At 34.7% G+C, this 8,160-nt stretch overlaps 1 long non-coding RNA gene across 1 annotated transcript in view; it reads right to left on the reverse strand.

Moving 5' to 3' along the window:
• LOC136290130 (uncharacterized) overlaps nt 1-8,160 on the reverse strand; it is a 477,979-nt gene that overhangs the window by 406,185 nt on the left and 63,634 nt on the right. The window lies entirely within an intron of this gene.

Here is an 8,160-nt window from a genome sequence, read left to right on the forward strand (position 1 = left end):
AAGCTGGAGATGTCAAGGTGTGTGCATCACAGTGTGATCACTTGCAAATATCCGGAGCACAGAGAAGTAACCCAGGAGCCCCGAGGGTGAGTGTGTCACTCACAAGGAGACAGCAGGAGTTCACCACTAGCAAGATCAGGGCTTGTTCAGGAAAACTGCTGAGGACACTGGGGCTTGGGGGTCTGCTGGGACTCATTTGTACATGAGCTTTTGCATCTGAGAGTGAGATGATTAAGAGCAAGAATCCAGGGGAACACTGACAAGGTAATCATTGTGCATGTACATACACATTTTACATATATATACTTATATTTCCTGCTAATAAACCTTTATTCCAATTAGCCAGAGAGGGGGCCAGGATGAGGCTTTTAGTGTTCTTGAATGCTCGTGTGAGTGCTTAGTGTTTTCAGTCTGGGTTGGCCTGTGTGGCCAGTCAACCGTACACATGTAGGTGTACTAGGTGTGCCTGCATGACAATCATTGGGAAAACATGCTCAGCATCACTCCCAGCTGGATCTGAGGAAACAGAGATGCAGCAGCCTTGGCTCTTTCAGACTGTAGGATTCATCAGCCCCTACCAGTGATAAAGACAAAAAGTTGGGAAACACAAAGATGGGAGGACATCTAATCTTTAAAATTTTATAGTACCACAGAATAAATCAGAGAATATCCACTTGTAAAAAATTCAGTTCTAACATTAGGATTTCAGAAAAAATATGACAGACAAAAGGTAAGACACAAATAGTGAAACTGGCTACTTGCTGGAAAGATTTAAATAGGAGAAAAGTTTAAATCTACTGCATTCAGACATGGCTACAAAATAGTTAGAGGGAGCTTCATAAAAGTAGAAAAGTAAGATTGGTTTTACCTATGTAATTTCTTAATTTAAGAAAAGGGGATATTCATTGAAACTACAGCTATTTCTAGGAGCAATAAATGAAAATGCTTTGTTACCATGTGCATAATTCAGCAATGGTACTCATTATCAGAAGTTAATAGTCAACACAAGGCAGATGGCTGAAGATGCATATTAACTCAGTAAAATACTAGAAAGATTCAATTTGATATGAAGATGGAGAATAATCACAACCGTGAATATTAAGTAGGATAAAATAATTGGAATTCAAGACTTTATACCTCAGGGCATAAACCAATGACTAATTAAATATGATACAAAGAGAACGTCCTTCTAAGCACATTTTTCTGCAATTGTCTGTAGCATTTCTTGCAACTGGCACTCTCTGCTGATGCAGGCAGAACACTATAATTCAGTGATCCAGAGAGCATATTCAGTATGATTTTTTAGGATCTATTTTAACCTATCCAGTCTTTTTAATTATTTATTTAAATTACTTTAGCACTAGATAGCTGTCAAAACTCTCTCACCTATACAAAAAAAGCAGGCCACCCAACTTTTGAGAAGTTTAGAATGGTTTTGATTTTTATTGCCAGTTTTGTCAATGCTGATGTTTCAAGCAGTCGGCACTTTACAGTTAACTTATTTTTCCACTAATATATGTTTTGCCATTGTAGAGAACATTACAAGAGCAGATAGTTGCAGATAATTATGCAACTTCTTTGAATAATTATATTTCTCATCAGCAGACTAAACTCAGTAAAAAACAAATAGAAGTTCTTTAAAAAGTGAGATGGATCATATATGAAAGGTAGATAATTTGTAATGTTGCTTGCCTCTTAAAGATAATACTAATCATAGTTTAAAAGGCCATGTCTTCTCTTCACTGAGAGGATTTGGTTTTTCTTAGCTGTAAGTCTTTGTTCTGAACGTTTTATCATGGTGAAGTGTACAGAAATGAATATGTCATCTCAGCATTTTTTGTTATACAGTCAATAACCAATTTTCCTCAAGTTGCAAAAAGTCCAGGAATCATAGAATTGTTCAAAGCATTTAAAATGGCATCTGCATGTTTTTTAATGAGCTATGTTCTCTTTTAATTTGTTGTACATTCATTGCTGTGATGTGAATGCACACAAGTGTTGCTTCTTTTTTGATTTAACAAGTCTTCAGATGTGGAAGTCACATGTCTCCATGAAGTTTTCTTCATTTAATATTTTAGGCAGTTAGAAAAAATCTCTTTGCTTGCTAAAATGTTGTAGTGTTGATTTTAAAAACTTTCTTATTATTTTGAGTTATTACACAGATTTAGGAAGCTCAGGTAAACCAAAAAGGGGAAGATTACCATTTCTGCTTAAGGCTATGAATTCTATTTTGCTACCTTTTGACAGAGATCAAAAATTGACCTCTATGGTTTAAGCTTTGGTTATAAAAGCACTTCCTGACAAATGATTTCTAACTACAGTGCTGCCTATTCTTCCAAATTCACTGGAATTGAATGGATGACAAAACTAAAAGGTATACAGGACCTGAATTTCTTACCCAGCTTTGGAGAATGGGAGGTACCCTCATAGGGTCAAGAAATCAGAGAAAAATCCCAAGGTTTGCCTTGTACCCTTTGTAGCTTTATTTTTCATTGTACCAGTTCCATGTGCACAGATTAAGTGTCTGTTTAAATTGCTGTAATTATATCTCTGGAGGCTGAAGTCCTTTTACATAGTCACAAAGAAAACAAAGTGCAAGTGGCAAATACTTCTTCCCTTTGGCACACTCCAACCTTTACCTTACAATACACAACTCCAGAAGTGATAAAACGCCATTCCGTATTCTCTGAGGTGTTGCTGCTTGACTGCAATTTATAGGAAGGATGCAAATCAGGTCATGTTAGTAGAAGACATAACCCTACAAGATTACAACGGAGGCAGAGATAGTAAGCAATTTTGAAAAAGGAATTGTCAAGACAGGAATTGCAGACAGTTCAGTACAAAAATGAGTCCTAACAAATTCTTTTTACTCAGATACATCGTGTAAATAATCAATGTCCTAATGTTCTGTGAAGTACTTATATGGCTTAAAAATATTTTACTTGTCTGCAATTGAAATACTCAGAAAGATTTCACACCACTGCCTGGCACTGAATCTCAAACAAAAAGGACCAGCACATTTCACTTACAGAATGTTAACTGTGTTACCCCTAGAGCAGGGTAGCAATGCAAATGGTCCAAAAAGGTCCTCCCATAGCATCCATATCTGGATAAGATGTGGCAAGTGCAAACAAATATCCCCGTGAAATGGCATATATATGTTTCCCTTCCTTTATAAAAGGAATTATTCCAGTCCTATTCATGTTCTAAGAGTTCACTGTATGAAGAAATATCCCTTTCCAGAACTATAAACAGAAATATTTTCAACTCAAACCAAATGAAGAAAAAATTCTATTGGAAAATCAGAATTTTGCAGTCAAAAAGAGCAATTTCTCTTATTTTTTTCAGTAATTCTGAGTATTCATATATTCATTATGCTTATATTTTTATTCACTGAGAGATTGATCCTATCTAGCAGCATCTCTCAAACTTGAGAACTTTCTTATATTGTGCAGCTAACTAGTAATTTCTATTTTGAATTTTCCACTTGTCAAAACAATACTGTAACCACTGAAAAAAATTATGCATCTCTATTTCTCATTTGCTGTTTTTGGGGATCTTAAATGATTTACCAAATTTCTCAGAATGTAGGAATTTATTAAGAAGAATTAAGGGTATTTTAATGTCTAATAATATACATCTGTGTATCCTCAAATATTTTAATATAGAGTTATATTGCATTCCATTAGCATTTTGTTTATATGGCTGCAACTATAAGAAAAGTCAGCTGAGCAATGGATTTTAGAGGTACATAATGCTTCTATCACTGGATTTCCTGAGGATGTTGTTTGGATTCGATGTCTCTGTAGAGACAGAAAAAGATCAACCAAAATTCTAAAGACTCTGAGACTAAACTCTTTTCATGTTACTTTCCCCCCATGACAGTTTTCTACAGAAGGCAAGGTTTGAGTTAATGTCAAAATATGGTGCTTACACAGGCCAGCATAAATATCCTACTTTGTTCCTATAACACAGTGAATATTCTATTTAAGGCATGATGCACTTTGAACAATAATAGACCATGTTCAAAGTTCACACTTCAGTTTTTGCCTCAATAAAACTGATGTTGCAAAACAAACTGGATGAGCTGTTGGAGCTAATCTATCATGGCTCTGATCTGCAGTAAGAAAAATAAAACTACAAGTTTAGGGTGAAGAACCAGTATCATATTAGCTTGCACAACCCATGAGGATATTGAACTGGACAGGACATCACAGCTCAGCAAATACTGTTCCCTATCATGTCACAAAAACCTGCGCAGAAATATAGAAAATTTCATCACAAAATCAATTGCTTCTAAGCCTTTCTACCTATTTTTACAGTGGTAATTAAAATATAGTAATACTTCTACCATGTATTTATTGTTGATCAGTATGTGTCATTTGTTTTCATACAAGTGTGACTCTTTTATTTCTCCTCACACTGTCCAGATATATGGGCCTTAAAATTCTTATGGGAAAAGAGTGATCATGTTTTATTTCGGCCTTCACTGAGGTTTCTTTTAACATATTCTAACAAGAGAGATGCTTTCAGCTGCATCAGTCAAACTCTCCATTGCTTCTGTACTTTAATTATTCTTTCTTCAACTTGGCTGATCAAATTTGTGTACAGTAGTTTGGTAAGGTGTCTCTATCTCCTTCTGTAAATTACTCCTTATATGTAATAAAAATATTTGGACAAGTATTCCTTGGAATATTCGAAATACCCCAAAGACCACTTTTGCATCAAACTGCTACACTCTTTTTTATATTCTATTGTTTAATACAGTACTATATCCAAAAGATAACTTATACAAATAATTGTTAGTATAACAGGTCTAATATCCAGCTCTTTTTTGTTATCATAAACAAGGCATTCTACTATTCTGTTCCCACTTCAGCTGATTTTTCCCCCCACTTTTGTTCTATCTGTCCTCTCCACCTTTGCTTGTCATTCCCTCAAGTAACTGAACGTCTCTCACTTCCTTGTGTTCCACGCAGATAATATTGACCATATTTCCATTATGTAGTCAATTCACTAGTGCCATAAAACTGCCCAATTGGTTAATAAGGATGGCTCACATTTCTCCTTTAACTCTAATTAGTCCTTTTTTTTAGGTGTTGAAGTTTCTATAATACTTCCATCTAACACCGTCCTTTTTTTTACTGCCCAGAAAAAAGTGCTAATGGCAACAATGCACAGGATAGAACTTTAGGATATTATGAAACCTGCCAAAAAGTGAGTTCTCTTGGGTTTGTGGGGTTTTTTTGGTTTTTTTTGTGTTTGTTTTTTTTTTTTTTTTAATACCTTTAGCAACATTTTTGTAGCTTATCTTTGCATGTAAGGAGCTACTGGACTGAATCTCAGAATGTGTGCCAAAAAAAGAAGGCAATGTCAGGAAGAGTCTTTACACTGAGTGTGGCAGAAAGAGATAAGCTTCATGGGAACATGCCTAGATGAGCAAATGTGAGATAGTCTGCAGGTATGTCAGCAGCAAAGAGGATGTGATAAATATAAAGAGCAGAAGAAAGTAGAAAAAAAATTAAGGGAGTAGGTAAAAGGTTGGGGAAATAGAAAACTCATAACCCAGAGAAAGAATACAAAACTTCCTTTTTTAATGAATAAAGACATGGAGCAAGGAATTTTTAAAAAAATAAGAAAATACTTCGATATGAGACAGACAACAAAAAATTACAATGTGAGATACCAGGAAAGGAAGAATAAAATAGAGATATACATAGGAAATAAAAAAGACCCCAGAACTGAGAAGTTAGCTTACTGAAATGCGATGCTTAACAACCTAAATGAACACAAGCTGGATAACATACAAATGAGAAATCTCGAGCAACTCACAAAAGTCAGTAACTTTTCAATGTGTGTTAAATAAGATTAGCAGGGTGTCTGAGCAGTTCTGATAAATTAAAGAGAGTTGTTCACCACTCAGAAAGACTTTTCCCAAGTGATTCGTGGCTGCAAGAACAGCCAAGGACATGTTCAATGCACCTAAACGATAATGAATTCACAGCAAAGGAAGACACTTGGCAGCTCACTGGATGGGGCTTTATAGCCTGGAGCACTGGCCATTTTTTAGAGCCATTTCTTAATCAGCAAAAGAAATTACAGATCCCTGAAAACAACCACAATATTAATCACTTCCTTGTTTTGAAGAGACTACAATTTCTGGCAGCCAGAATGTGTATTCCACCATGATATGGTAGGAAAGCAGACCTTGTATTGCCCTTGCATGCTGAAAGGTTCACATTCTATGGGTAAGTGCTTGGTTTCTCCTACTACAAAATAGGAAGGAGACTAAAGTAAGTTTCATCAAGCACATGCTACCATTGTTGTTTGTTATTTGGGTTCAGGCTTCACTTTGGCACTGACACATGCTCTGATTCAGAGAGAAGTTAAAATGACCTGCAAAGACTGGCATTGACTTTTACAGAACTTGAAGCTGTATACCATTTTAGGAGTATATGTCCTGAACGTGCTAATTCACTAGAATAGAAGCAGGGAAGGAAGGGGGAAAAGATGGTGTTGAAATAAAACTTATTCAGTATTAAATCTGTGTGTCTAAAATTTATGAACTGCTCAGAAATGAAGACATTTCAAGAGAAAAAAGACCTTCAGCTGTTGCATAAAGCTTTGATACCTTTTAATATAATTGTAAGTATGCTATGACGACAACTTCTACCGAGGAATATATATGCATATAGCCTGAACAATAAAATTTAAAGAAACATATTCACATTTATGGACAAATAAGAAAAAAAAAATCCCGCATTTATATAATGTAGCTAAGATCAGCATTTTACTTATTTTAAAGGAAGGTAAAGTCATCATAATGTATAAAAGCAATCTTAGGATACCGGCCCTGCTTTAAGACCAGAAGGAAAAAAAATAAATCATTCATGTTTAGTATAGTGTATCATTCAGCTAAATTTCACTTCTGTTTTGAAACAGGACAATTCATTACATTGCAAGTCAGAGGAAACCTTTTGATCATTAAAGTTCATAGAAAATACTTTCTGGGAAAATGCTTTATGTATTTTCAACTTGCTAAAGTTTGTACACTGAGAAATATTCATCCCTGTGGGGTAAAAGTCACATTCAAAGCTAACTGCAATCAAAGCAGATTTTTTCAACTTACTAGGTTTGGGTTACATAATATGAACTTCCAACTTTACTCAAGTTTGATATTTGTAATCGTACCTCATATATTTCTCGTATAATTTAGCAAATTATACAATGGATTGTACAATAAAAACTTATTTTATTTAACAAATTATGCAATGGATTGTACAATAAAAAACTACAATACAGTGTTAACAGTTTTAATACTTTATGATGGACTTAAATTTCATACTTTTGAAAACTCTGTCCTAATTATATTTTTCTAATGTAAATTTTTGCATGAACAGAATAATTTATAGAAGTGTCAAGGCAAATATTTGATGGTTGATTATAAAGCAAGATTGATGACATCCCTCTAAAATGTTAACATTTCTGGTAATAAACTCACTTTTTCTATTAAATAGAACTTTTTTCTACATCTAAGAGGTCAAGAAAAGTACTGTTAAAATGTGACTGTGCTTTGCTACTTTAGTAGTGTCTTTAACCATTCATTCATTAACTTGTCCAGAGTGCCCATTTTTATACAGTAGGAGTATAAAATGTGATCTTTGACAGAATCCTGCTTCATAAAATACTGCTATTTCTATGTGCAAATCCTTTTGTGTATGTTTCCATAAAGTTTGTCCTTGGATCTGGACCAACAAATCATACTGTTAGAAGCAGAGGAGACATTCTCATTATCATAATTAATTCAATTTATTAATACAAGTATTTCCCCATGTTCTTGTGGAACCTTCACACTAACTTCTTAATTGACAGCAGTGGACTCATACCATATTTTATTGGATTATGTTTCATCAGAAAGTGGTCCTGTGATTAAATTAATTGAGACTACTACATTTCAGCTCCTTTCCTACTCCCTAACTTTTGCCAAGAAGGCCCATGCCAACATTCTCAAAAACACTCTTCCTTCCAACTTGTAAACCTATGTACAAACCTGAACTGTTAGCAGAGGACTTCTGCTGAAGCATTTGCACTTCACACGTGCAGGTTAATAGGTTAAACAGTTAACTGGCCATTCTTCCTGGAGAATTACAGCTACAATAA

The sequence above is a fragment of the Chamaea fasciata genome, unplaced genomic scaffold (assembly GCF_029207755.1).
Source record: "Chamaea fasciata isolate MVZ Bird 193981 ecotype frontalis unplaced genomic scaffold, bChaFas1.0.hap1 SCAF_5, whole genome shotgun sequence".
In the NCBI taxonomy this organism is placed as follows: Eukaryota; Metazoa; Chordata; class Aves; order Passeriformes; family Sylviidae; genus Chamaea; species Chamaea fasciata.